Here is a 14,665-nt window from a genome sequence, read left to right as displayed (position 1 = left end):
ACACATACACACACACATACACACACACACACACACACACACACAGAGTTTTATACTTCTTGCTGTGCTTCCAGAGTTCCTGGATTACTATCCGTAAACTTGTTACTACAATCTTTCTAATATCATCTCCAAAATTAAATGATTAATGAGCTCTGTTTCTTGTGGAATGACTAGGCTTTGGGTCTTCATAATCAATCCCCCCATACAGCGCCTAGCTGTGGAATCTGGTGTTTTGGTCACCTGACTTCTGCCACGTAGCTTCTTAGCTGTGCTTCTTTCTCCACGGACCCTAAAATTAGCCAAGTCTTAAAATCTTCACTCCTGACTTCCTTTGAAATTCCACGTCATTTTTCTTACCAGAGGTGGAGGTTCTGTTTTCCGAGTGAACAAAAACCGTGGGTGACAGAGGTAACGTGACAGGAGGGGAACTGTATGATAGATTTGCCAAGGGAAGTATCTCAGCTGTCAATTTTGTTTTGGCAAAGGAGACAGAGCCTTGACGGTCTGTGCCAAATCTCTCAACTTACAGTTTATAAACTCTTTAAAAATGTTTGTGAAAGGAAGATGGAACAATGACAAAGCCCAGGCTGCTGTGAGGAACAGCATAATGTGAGAACGACTTGGCTTCATAAATGCTAAGTGGCAAATACCTGCTTCAACCCCAACTTAAGATCCTATTGCCGATTAAGTAATGTTGGAAAATGTTAAGTATTTCCTCTCGCATTACTTATGCAAGACATTAATTTTTTTAATTAATTCTTTTAAGCAAACCTACTTTAAATACCAATGCCCACTCCACACTGTTCTCAAAGATTCCTCTCGCCCTCCCAAAATAGCCTGACAGATTGGGAGATTCTTAAAGCTTTCTGGAGACAGGAAAAGGTTGTCATCTCCCAGCTGACAGGGTCACATCTGATTTTCCTCACCGTCTAAGAGCCCCCTCGAGGTCTGGCAGCTCTCACATGTTTGTGTAGCATTGTGGGGTAGGAAGCCTTGGCAGGGCTAGGAACCTTGGAATGGTATTGTGGGCCTGTATCCAGCTCTCAGTGCTCGGGACTCAAGGGACTTAATGTTGAACTCTGGAGTCAAAGTGGCTCGCCTGCATTCACTCAAGGGGCCCCGATTCTGGTTCATGTTCGTTGGGACTCACAGCCAGTGAGACTCTAGGGCAGTGGTTCTCAACCTACCTAATGAGTGACCCTTTCATACATGTCATGGTGACCCGCCAACCGTAAAATTGCTTTGTTGCTACTTCACAACTGTAATTTTGCTACTGTTGTGAATCGTACGGGTTGCGACCCACACATTGAGAACCACTGAAGAATATCGACCTTTGACTCTCGTTAGCCAATTTGTTTTCTCTTAATGATTGCTAGAGGTCTGGAAACCAGTGCCAGAAATGAATGTCACCTTCTCTTACCCTTCCATCTTCCTGTCTGGAGGAACGAACTTGTCGCGCACAGCCTAGGACTTCCCGAAGTACGGGTGAATCGGGGAGGGAAAGAGGAAGAAGTGGAAGGATATCTTTAAACATGTATTTTACGGATGTGATCAGGGATGACTTCGTTGGAGTGACAGCCATCAAGGAAAAAAGCTCTGGTTCCTTGTAAAGAGCCATTGTGTGCCTCTAGGAGGGGGAGGAAGGCAGCTTCCTGCAGGCTTTTGATTCTGGCTCCCAAGCTTCAGCAGTGTGGGCAGAACAGTTGCTTGCAGAGTTCTGGGCTCTTCCTTCAGGACACACCAAAAGCTGGCACTGGGGCAGCTGCAAGGCCTGGGCAAGCAAACACGACAGACGCATAAAATATAGCAGAGTACGTATGATGATGGCCCAGCCCACTTCCACGGCAACCACCGCTTGCTAATTTTTTTTTTAAAATCCACCGTGCTCTCTCAATAAGTATAACTCCATGCTGAATGATCAATTCCTCACACTGATGTTAGGTCACATGATAAAGCAGCGTTCATAAAACTCAAAACGGTATTGAGGGGAAAAGACTTAGCTTTTAAGATATTGCATGCTAAAAATTACACATGCACACGTGTGCACGTGCACAGTCTCCTGGGAGTTTAATTGTTTAGAAATAGAACTAGTGAGTGGATTTTATTCTTTAGCTGTCTTTTATTTCCTTACATTTGTTTACAAAGCATTCTAATTCAGTGTAATAGGGGACAGAAAGGCACAGTCCTCTTCCAGTTTTGTGTATTTGCTAGATGAAAATGATATCCCACCCTTAGCACCACCATTCTGAATTAATGTTTAATGGGGGGAAAATTTATTATTGGCTCACAGATGTGCTTTGAAGTAACACTTTACAATTTCAATATTTCATGATTTTTCTCAACCAGGAAGTGCTTGCGTATTGTTCCTTTATCACGCCCAATTAAACTATAAACTTTTGTTCCTCTTTTACCTGAGAAGCTTGGTTTTCTTAGATGCCACACCAGAAGTCAAATTTATTAAGTTTCACTCATGTATCATTTGTATCATTATATCACGAAATCGGCACTCAAGAGGAAAACAGTGTGCCCTACACTTTGTTCTCTCGGCGGTAAATATGCAAATAATGTAGTATCTGAATTCTGTGGCCAAGCGTGTTCTGGACTGGGTACATTATCAGGTTTCTCGCATAAAAACGTTTGAAAGTATAAGGCTTCCGCACCACCTCTTTATCACCACTTTTACAGGAAATCTAGATTAAAATCACGACACGGTTTAGGAAAGCATATGTTTTAAGTCACGTTTCCAAGTTACTGTAGCAACGTTTATCCTTCACCGCACTAAGTTCCCTGAGTAGTAACTCGTGTTGCTTTGGGACGCTTTGTCCCATGGTGTTGATCAAGAGTCGTGCTTGAGGGTTTCAAACAGCGACACCCCACTACCTTTTAGTCCTGCCTAATAGGTACCCACCAAGTCCTTTTTCTTTCTGCATTTAAAATGACAGAGGGACGCCCGCGCGGATGGGCTTCGTCGATTGTGCAACAGCGCCGCCTAGAGGCCCCGATGCCTTGAGGGCGGCCAGCACCAAGAGCTGCCTCCAATCAAGTCCGCCTTTGTTTTGCTTATCTGGGAGCTATCAGTGCCTGATCGAGAACTGCTGCCTTGGAGAACGTGGGGTGTGTTTGATAACCATAATCTAAAAGCCAAAGTTCTGGGATTTTTCACTTCCCACCTTCTACAGCTCATGAGTCTTTGTTTTGGTTTGGTTTTTTTCTTTTTTTCTTTTGAACACTTAATGAGAGGAGGCTTTTTTGTCTTTTTATTTTTCTCTTAGTCAACAAATCATAGCAACAAAGTTACTCATTGGTCACAAGCCTTTGGTGGCTTTTTGTTTGAGAGGAGAAAAATCCCTGAAAAGTAAGTAAAATTTAGTTCCCGAAAAAAAAAAAAAAGGAAAAAGACTCCTGTTTGTAGCACGGACACCCGCAGGATTCATCCGTGGAAGCTGAGAGCTCACTCCATTTCTTTTGTGGATTTCCCTGCTCCCCCGCTACCCCACCCCCCGCTTTGTTCCGCTTCAAACCTTTGAGAGGGCTGAAATGCATTATTACCTTGTTAAATCTCAACCCAAATCATTTCTACAGCCTGAAGCTGTTTTGACGTGGGTTGAGCATCTCACACACACAAAAGAATTGCTTTTGTTCCCAGAAGCTCTCATTGGCTGAACGTCCCGTGCTTTAGCCCAACCAGAAGCGAGTTGTCAGGCTTGGCAGGCTATTTTTAACCCGACACACAAAAACCCTGGGTCTTGGAGGCGGTCCTCTGTGGAATGAAAGTCCCCATAGTAAAAGAGAACAGCTGAATGTATTTTGGATGTCACGGCGTGTTTGACATTTTCTCTTTAATTCCGTATACACTGTTACATTACCATGTGTTTTTTGTAAACAACTAACTCAGAAACGGACTGCATCTCCCTGCTCGGAATTACCCTTTCAGTAAAGAAAGGAAAGCCTAAAAAAAATACTATATTCTCGCTTCATCCAAAAGCACAGCGTGTGGAGGTATTACACACACACACACACACACACACACACACGCACACACACCTACCAGTTGCAGTGGGAATGCGAAGGTGCTTTTGACAAAGGGTTTTTGTAGATTTTCATCTGGGCTTGCTGGAAAATATTCATCAGTTACTCATTGTGAGTGACAATCATAGCCATCTTTCCTGGTTGCTCTTTAAGTATGTATATAATCACTCCAACATGTACACACATGTGTGTGGCATCTAAAATTATAAATATTCAGCATGGATATTTTGCAGCAGATAAAGCATTGCTTGCAGGATGCGCCCTTATTCAACCTATTGTTCAGCAGGGAAAGGTAGGTGTTTTTACCTCCCCAAATACAGTCTTAGCGACAGGACATTAAAACACATAATTTGCGAATTATCCAAAATTTCCAGGAAATGGAAATTGCCAAATGGGAAAATGCCAGGCTGTAAACTTTGATTTTCCCCTCAGCCATCAATTTAACGGGCCAAAAAAGAGAGAAAGCTAAGTTGAACTCAAAATGTATAACACAAAGCCATTTTATTGACAGAAACAGAAACTATTTCCTGCAAAGGAAGTGGGGTGGGGGCCCAGATCTAAATAAAGACAGTGAGAATCATATCTAGTTCTTAAAAGGAATTTTAAGTTGTGGATTTGACCAGTATTTACCCAAGCTTGAGGATATGACTTCATTTGTTGTTCTTCATTGATCTCCAGAAAAAGTCCTTCTACTTTTTGGTGCCAACCGTGGACGCGTTGTTTGAGCATGGTGACAGTTAATTGTGGAAATCACTAAAAGGCTTCTGGGACAAACGGCTCAGATCCTGCCCAAAGATTCAGCAGTGGTTTGCAGAGAAAGGCTTTTATCACAACCGTGGCCAAGAATAATGAAGATAGTATACACAGTTCTACCAGAACTAGGGGATCACAGCCAGACTGAGGCTAGATATGTCCCTTCCTTAAGGAATGAAGATTTCACTCCTGGGGAGAAATGTCTCCTGAGTTACCGAAGGTGAATTTGAACAATTCAGTTGGAAAAGTGGTAACTCTTCACAACAATTTGAGGCACACTAGGACAGCTTTTGCAGATCTATGCAACAGCTCCCAGGAGCTGTGCTAGGTTTAGGTAGAAGGCCAGCTGTTAACAATTTAGTTTAATCTTCAATCTTACTAAATTCAAATGTGATAAACTGAGCCTCAGCAAGATTCGTGTCTGTCGGCTGTGACCTAGTATTTTAAACTCCCTTAGACGTTAACCATTGAAAACTTTTTATGCCAGACCCATATTTTCTCACTCACTTCCTTGTGCTGGGTGTTTCTGTTCCTGGCTTAATCATTTGGGCAGTTCCTTGGTTTTTTATACTTGTCTGGTTTAAAAGTACATATACAACAACAATAACAATTTTAAAAATCTGTTTTCATCTCTCTGTATGTGCTTGCATCTAAACTCCTTAGAGGCAGAAACAAATTGAATAAAATGGGTATGTCATTCTTTTAAAATGTTTAATTCAGTATTTGGTGAGTCTTCAACCTGCATGGTGTACACTTTGTTTTCCGTGGAAACCCTTTTGGAAGAAGAAACATGTGAAGATCACTGGAGTGTTCCCAGGTCTGTACACAACAGATAAGAAATGGAGTTATCATTAACAGAAAAATGTAGAACCATATGTCTATAAGATACCTTGTATTGTGTAATCACGTTTGGAATGATCACAGGCTGACTGATAACTGATAGAATGTTAGTTGAGAAATGGTTGCAATTCTTGACTTTTAGCCCTCACACCAATGAGTTTGGAGAACCAATAAGCCAGGGCAAATAATAACAAACCAAACGATAGTTCTATCATGACAAAGTAGGTACTTGCTTAGAATTGACGGTTGGGTAAAACGGTGAAGGAAGTATGTCTGTCATGACCCCTGGTATCTTCTTCAGCTTGCTTCTCTCTTCCCAGGAGCCATGCTTCTCATCCTCTCTCAATGTTTTCTTCCTGGAATATGTCTTCATTTTATCCTGAGCTACAACCTTCACTCCTCCTTCACTACTCACCCATCTTCTCAACTTGCAGTTAATAAAGCCTTGGGATTCTTCTTTCTTTTTCTATTTTGATTGAACTGAAACTCTGGCAGCTTTTTTCTTTGTGTGTGTGTGTGTGTGTGTGTGTGTGTGTGTGTGTGAGAGAGAGAGAGAGAGAGAGAGAGAGAGAGAGAGAGCGCACAAATACACAGAGCCTTTCTTAATATGCCACTGGATACAGTCAGTCACTAATTCCTTGACTATCATGTTTTCAATTTGATTTATTTATGACCCTCCACAAGAATCTTCTGTGTGGATTCTGTTGGTTTCGTTGAGCCCATTATGCACAGAAACAATCTGTGCAAACAATGTTCTCAGCAGAATGGTATCTCCTCAATAGGCTTCATAACTGTCTGTCACTTTGACCAGTTTTATCTTGTGAGTAGGTCACTGTGGGACAGTTTATTTTCTTAGATTCATATGAAAATTTGAAAACATGGAAGAATTAGAACCAATACACAATTTACAATGTTATCAATAGTAAAAGGCAAGTGCCATTAAAAAGCAACTAAAGACCTCATAGGATATCAAAAATCTTGAATTACGTAAGGATAAATTTTAAAAAAATTGAGTGAGAAGGGAATCATGCAAGTATGATTGGTATTTTAAATTTTACTTTGCAGGCTGCCATGAAACCTGGAAACAAAGACAACAATTTTAAAACAAACCATCTAAATCAAATTATCATCCAGAATGAGGTAAACAATTTGGAGAAATGCAATTTTGATTGTGATGAACCATGAAAGATCAAGTAGAGGTCATTACAGTGTTTACAATTAAGAATAAAGAAGAACAGATAACGTGGCTAATATGGAAACAAAGGAAAAAGGAGAGCTAAAAATAAAGATAGAACTTATAGCTGAAATTTATGCTGCCTTTTTTTCTGGCTTTTACAAACTCTAAATATATTACTTAAATAATAAAATAATTTTATTTAAATTGAATTGTCAGGGATAAAATTTATTAAAGACCAGAAAATGTCACAATGGGCCTTAGAATAAAAGAATACATTACATTTTTCATCTTGTTGATATATATGTGCATGTATGTGTAGGTATGCACATGGAGATCAAAGGAATACTCGAGAGAGTCAGTTTTTCCCTTCAACCTTGTGAAGTCAAACTCAGTTCTTTAGGCTTGGCGGCAAGTATCTGAACCATCTTGTTGGCCCTAAAAGAATAAGATGTAAATGACTGTTTTGTTCTTAATAAAACACCAAACATTATAACTATGGCATTTACACCAACAAAAAAAAATCCTATGGGGATGAATTCAATATAAAAACTCACGGAAGATAGCTGAAAAAAATTTCACTGTTTGATAAGCATGTGGTTTTAGCAAGTTGTTTGATTGTGTGAATTTGCAAGGCATTCTTATGCACTGGAATCTCCAACCACTAATCATGTCCTAACTATTACAGAGCTGGCTTGTAGTAATTCAAACATAGATTGGGGATGGATATCAGTTATACACAATTATGAATTTTTAAACTCCAAATATTGCATAACCCTTAAGTAATAAGCCCAAATAACTGATTGGACCAACATTATAAAGTCGTCCTGAAACTAGTCCTTAGCCAAGAAAGCATCCAGGGGGCTTCGTTGCATCCGACTCTTCCAGCAACGTCTCTCTTCTTTCATGCATTTTGAAAGCCTGTCATATCTAAGCAAAAGTGATTGATTGGTTGCCACTAACAGAATTATCTAGGAAAGCTTTCAACCTCCCATTGTCAACATAAGAGTATTAGAAAAAATGCTGTGAAAATTCTTCTAGCAACCGTTTGTGGTTGATGAAATAAAACTCACAGTGGGGATAGCTAGTCTTCTGTGAAGTCCTTGAAAGTTGAACAACTATAGTTCGCCTTCACGGGATATAGGCCTGGTTTGAAAAGGGCTTTCTAAACCAGTCTATGATGTGGATAGGAGAACGAGTGTCCTTGGAAGACAACGACTTTGCCGCTTCTTGACTTACTTGAATGTCAACGCCATGCTCCGCCTGATTGCAATAACAAATAAGTATTGAATATTTTATAAGACTCATTAGACTGTGACCGGGGCCTGCACAGCTATTAAATGATCATAGCAGCAATACTTAGAAAAAGGCAGCTGTACAGATGTCACCAAATCTCACAGTTATTGTGCCTGGGTATGAGCTGACATGAGCTCTGGGGTCAGTGTGGGGAAAGAAATTCTGAAGCTCCATGTTAAATATCTGTCAGTGGCAAACCATAAAGTAAGTTGATAGTGGATGGGACAGGTTGCAAAATGCAGTATTTTGTTGCCAGTTATTGCAGAGTATTAATTAATCCTTACAGAATAGACAGCACCATTAACCTTCAGGACTAAAATGTTCATCAAACTCAACCATGACTTTGCAAATTTTGCTATAAACTTAATTCTTGGCATCAAAATATGAAACCAATGGAGACTGGATGTAAAAGCGTTTTCTGAGAGATTATACCTTGTGTAGGCTTTTTGCATGATAATGATGAAATATGCATGTGTCTTCATGTTGCTCCCTGGGCCTTGATGCTGTTAGAACTGGTTGGAGAGATTTAGGAATAAGGGGTCGGGAGGAGAAATTGAATACTTGGATCCTACTATATCACAGCACTCTTCTCTTCTGCTCTTACGTCTCCTAGTTTACTATCACGCCTTAGAAGCGTTGGGAACCATGAATGTGTTCATAAACTGGACTTCAGCCGTGAGTTATGACATCGTCATCCTCTAGCACGGTCAATAATGGCACAAGGCCAATGGCACCTCTTCAACCAAGAGGGGACGGTTGCTAAGAAGAGTTGTCTCCCACTTAACTCTAGAAGGAATATTTCCTTCTTGGCACTTCTAGGAGAAAGAAAAAGCTGGCTTGGACAGAGCACAGGTGAGGTTATGGATAAGGCTAGGGTAACTCACTCATGCAGTAAGGAAGATCATAGGTCGCAAAGACCTTGTGTGAATTTGACCACACTGAATTTGCTCAGTTACAGAGGGTATGCCTAGTCCCACAGGAGAGGAAGGTGGTGTATTTATTGTTCCATCTAGTGCTAGCACTTGCACTGAAAGGAGAATGTAGAGACCACTCAGGAGTTGTGTTTGTGTTTTTAAAAGACTGTTTCTGATTTATCTGAGGTCATGTATGTATATTTGCTATGGTTACTGTTTCACTTATTACTGATATATATTCTGTAAAGATAAAAAGGACTCTCAAGTTACTTAGAACCTGACACGGGGTAATGTGGGAAAGCCTACAAAACAAGCGATTGGATGTTTCACTAAACATATAATTTCTGTGGGATGGAAGTATTAAAAAGATCTTAAAATCACATAAGATACTGCCAGAGCAAAAAAAAATGTAAAAAAAATAGATGAATTCCCTAATTGCCATCAGAGATACTTTATTCAGTAACTGATGGAAGCAGAGGTAGAGGCAAGCACTGTGCTGAGTCTTGCAGAAGAAAAGAAGGATGGATTGTATGAGCCAGGGGAGTCAGGATGGGTGAACCCACAGAGACAGCTGATCTGAGCTCAAGGGAGCTTTTGGGTGGCTGGACCAACAGTTAAGGACCCTGCATGGGTGTGACATTCCTGTAGCTTATAACAGTGAAGAGCAGGGCCTCTCCCCTGGCACCTAGTTAAGTTTAGTAACCTGTTACCCCTGCCGCATTAACTCATCGATAATCTACCGGTAAGGGGAGGAGTTTAGTCCTGCCACGTCTTGGTATAGCATGCTTTGGGCAAGCCCATGGGAGGTCTGCCCCTTCCTGAATGGGGAGGGAAGAGGGGTTAGATGGGAAAAGGGGTGGGGACAGGAGGAGAGGAGGGAGGGAAAACAGGTTTGTATCTAAAACAGAACATAGCGGACAATGAGGAATACTGAGATCTCAAGAACAATCGCAGTGGGTTTTTGATCCTACTGCACGTACTGGCTTTGGGGGAGCCTAGGCAGTTTGGATGCTCACCTTACTAGACCTGGATGGAGGTGGGCGGTCCTTGGGCTTCCCACAGGTCAGAGAACCCTGATTGCTCTTCGAGCAGATGAGAGAGGGGAACTTGATCGGGGGAGGGGGAGGGAAATGGGAAGCGGTTGCGGGGAGGAGGCAGAAATCCTTAATAAATAAATAAATTTAAAAAAAGTCATTTAAATACATAGAGAAGACCCAAGGAAGAAGTAAGCATCTAGGAGAAGAAGGAGGAGAAACAGGCAACAACACAGAGGGAAATCATTCTGGCAAACAAAAACAATCAAGAAAAAACCATAAGTATGGAGCTGGGGATGGAGGTGGAAATGGCACAAATCAGACTAGATATTGATACAAGGGACAGATAATTAGGAGCCTGACAGGTGATGCTGCAACTTGGGTGGCGATGTGACAGTCTAAAGCAGGTCCTTTTAGAGCGGTGCTGTTGATGATCATCTTGACAGAGGTGTAATCTCAGGCTGTCCGCGCCGAATTGGTGGCTGAACGCAACAGACTGGCAATGCAGTATGAAGGTAAAGTTGCCGTTGTGATCATCCCACTGATGCCATTCTGGCTAAATGTGATTTCCGCATAGTGATAACCGGAATTAAGACAGGGCATGAACTCAGAAGTCTAGGTGGTGAAGGGCGAACCTAACTGGGCGAGCAAATCTGTGGGAAGAGTCTTTGTCTTATTCATTTTGGGCCATTGCAAAAGAAGGATAAGCTGCATGGCTTATAAAATATACATTTTACTTTCCTGGGTCTGGAGGCTGGGAAGTCCTGGGTGTGGATAGATTTAGTAGCTGAAGAGTTAGTGCTTCCTGGGTCATCGATGGCTATATTCCCTGCTCCGCTGTTCTTACACAATGGTAGAGGTGAAGGAGGGCCTTGGGGCCCTTTTTATGAAGGTACTAAGCATACAGAAGAGGTTTTTTTTTTTAAAAAAAAATCATAACATCACTTCAGTGTTTAAGATTTCAGCCTATGAGTGTAGACATGCAAGGTCCATCCCTAAATGTTCAAATGGTAACGTTGCTCCACTCATCCAGACATGAAATACTGGGGAGATGCTGGGTAAAGTGGGGGCTTGTGACCCCACTGTCTTAAATTTAGTGAAAATCAAAGAAAAACATTGGAGACAGAAGGACTAGGGGGCACCTGGGAGGCGGTATTCCCTTCAATATTACCTGTGGGAGTCCTGGAACACTGTACTGTGTAATATTGCTTCAGAGTCAGTAAACTGCTGCCCACCAGGGTTCCCTCACCATGTTCCCTGCAGTCCTGAGGTGAGGGGACTTGGAGGTAGAGGTGGGGAGGTAGGCTATTGGGTTGCAAGGTTCTTTAAAGCCATAAGGAGGACTCTTGAAGGTCACTGAGTGTGGAGGGAGTGCAGCCCACTTTGGCCTTGTGCCACGTTTCCCCTGCTCGGGCACAGCTCATACCAATATTTCTCACTTCTATTTCTTCTGCCTCCTAAACTGTTGTGGACTTTGAGTCTTACCAGAGGAGAACTAATGGATCTTGGAGGCTCCTCAGCTTTCTGCTTTCCTTCTGTGTTTATTAGATAATGAACAGCTTGCCTAATGCCTCATTTTCACCTCTTATTTTACATTTCTGGTTTTTTTCCAGCTCTACATTTTATAACAGTTCCCTGGGGCGAAATAACCTTGGCCAAAGTTCCTATAAAATGGCTTTGTGTATATATCAAATCAGTATAAACAACATTATGGCTTCAGACACTTAGCCCTTTCAAAATGAATGCTTGCTCCTCTGTTTGTGTGTTTTAAATTAGCCCTGGTACAACAAAATCTTTGAAAGCATATTCTTCCAAACAGTGTTCTCTGGGTGGAAGCAATTCCCACATCCGTTCATTTATATTTTATGGGACGATCGGTCTAGTCTCTGTTGTGTTCCTGACAGTGCAGAATGTGGGCACAAAGGGATGAGAAAGACCGCTCTTATTCTTGAAGAGTTGGAAGAGAATAATAACTTATTGGTGGTAAGAAAGGGGAGAGGTTACTGGAAGTAAACTGGCTATTTATGGCTAAAAGTCATTTCGATAGAATAGTCTCCAAAACGTCCATGTCATTGGGGAAATTGGTAAGACAGAAACAAGATGGTGAACACTGACGAACACTTTGGCTATGGAGCCATTGACGTATGGGGTGGTGCTGCAGGGGAATGTGTGCAGTTATTGCATGAGTCATGTGTGTGTGTGTGTGTGCATATGTAGTATGTAAAGCAAGCATAGTGTGTACATAAGTATGTCTTGTGTGTTTGTGCATGTATAGTGTGTGTGTGCATGTGTAGTGTATATGCATGTATAGCATGTATGTGCATGTATAGTGTGTGTGCATGTATTGCATGTGATGATGCACAGGTACGTGTGTACATACACGCACACATGTGGGAAGGTCAACACTGATCAACATGGTCAGCGTTGTCTCTCACTCCTCGGGCACAGTGGGCCTTGTTCCTTAAGAAAGGTTCATTCATTGGCCCGGAATGTGCTAATTAGGTTAAGTTTTCTGGCCTGCTACCACACCTGGCTTTTTGATGTGGGCTCTACTTATGAAACTCGGGTTCCTGTGTTTGCAAGGCAGGCGTTTTCGGGACTGACTTCTCTCTCAGCCCGGGGAAGTTACCTTTTAATAAAGGGTTGCTAGGAATTGGCGAGGAGATCAGAGGGAGGAGGTCGCCATACACTTAAGCATATACTGAATTGGACCGGAGCCCCTTTAGAACTCAGCAGGATTTCGGGGATGCCAAAACCCGGGTCTCTACTTTCAGCTTCCAGAACTGTGAGAAAGGAAATCCCTCTCATCTCAGTGTGTGGTATTTTGTTAGGACAGCCCTAGCTAACCGAGATGCTATTCTCCTGAGGAGACTGATCTGGGGGTTGAACCATGTTTCTGTTGCCTCCCTACCTATGGACATAAAACAGTCTCTGGGGGGGGGGGCTACTTCACACACACTCTCTCTCTCAGCTTTTGCTCCCACTCCCCCTTTCCTGGTTTGTTCAAAGTCCTGTTATAAAAACCTCACGTTAGCGAAGAGCAGCTGCTGCTCTCACTGTTGGGGGCAGGTATGGCCATCTGTGAGTTTTGATCATTCCTTGTTGTAAGTGAGGCCAAGATTCTCTACCCTGCACCACTGCCGGTTCAGGTCCACGGACTTTTCTGAGCTTACCAAGTTAATAGCCTCCCAGGATGTCACACCTCAGGGGAAAAAAATAAAACCAAACCACAAGCCTAGGACTTGGAAGGGTTTGAAGGCACAAAGGAGTCACAGATAGTTTTTGTAAATCAACAGAATATCAATATGCAGAATCTGATCTGATTAACTCCTCAAGTCCACAGATTACTTAAAATGTGGAGATAGCATATTGCTATAGACATAGGTCTAAAACGTTGTGGGAAGAAGAATTATCCCTGTTGGTTTTAAGTTACTTACATTTCAGTTTTCCCTCATTTGTGATGGCGAGAGTACTAGGAAGGACAGTGTCGTTATAGAGCTGTCTAGCCTAGAAACAACACTGAGAAAAGAATTTGGGGTTTGGATAACAGAACTTCAGATCACCAGAGAGTGGAGGGTTTGTGTGGGCTCCACCCTCTCCGCCCCTCTATGCCTGGATCCATGCTCTCAGGAGACTGGTAACCTATAGTGTGCTCCCTTCTTAGTGGGTGAAAAGCGAAAAGCACAACCAGAAAATGGAAGCGTGGTGATATTCCAATGCCTGAGGGCAGTAATGAGAGCACTGGGATTATTTGTGAGACAATGCTGCCCCACAAAGAAGGACCCAAAACCGACAGATAGCCGTCCTGGAAACTACATTAAAGCAGACACCTAATAGCTCAAGGTAATTCAAGCATTCATGTTCCAAATGGAAGGACGGAAGGAATTAGAAGATGGCCAGCACTTTCAAGCCTGATCCTGAAGCCTGAACCAGGGCGTACCTTCCTGGAGCTCTCTCTGGGATAAGGGTTTGAGAAGCAGTCTGCACAGGGACTTGATAGCTCTCCATTTGAGCCCCCTGGCTCCCCTGTGCTCTATATCTCCTTATCACAGACACAATGCTGAACTAAAACACATGCCACTGAACTTTCCGCTGCCATTAGAATGTGGCACACAATCGACCCGGTTTTTGTTCTGGAAACTACCTCCGGTATAGTACAATATTTCTTTCTAATGTTCTCCCTCCCACCTCAAGGCTCAATCATAGCTCTCAAGCCTTTTCATTATTATAAACACCATTAAAGGAAGGAATGAGGTCAGCTTTTCTGTATAGACCAATTGCTGCTGTTTTATTATCCTTTATAGACAGAGGACAGAGACAATTCTGGGCATGTCCAATTCTGTACTGTGTTGAGTCATATTTACTCTAGGGTAACTGAAAGAATTAGTTGAAATGAGTTGGTGTTCTCAGCTGACTAGCACTGCACACATTTTTCCAGAGTTTTAACTGGAAAAGAAGAGGCGGGAGGCGGGGAACATTTGAAAATGCATTAACAGTCTTCTAAAGAGGTGGTAGTTTTCTCTTCAATATACGCAGGACAATATCCCTTAAGGAACCTGCCTCGATTTTTCCTCATCTGTGTGGAATTCATCTACAGGGATATCCAGTACTCATTTGGAGGAAGT

Source organism: Microtus oregoni, unplaced genomic scaffold (assembly GCF_018167655.1).
Source record: "Microtus oregoni isolate MIOR12 unplaced genomic scaffold, Mior012 000001F_ref0000356, whole genome shotgun sequence".
Lineage (NCBI taxonomy): Eukaryota > Metazoa > Chordata > Mammalia > Rodentia > Cricetidae > Microtus > Microtus oregoni.
This window is presented reverse-complemented; position numbering follows the sequence as displayed.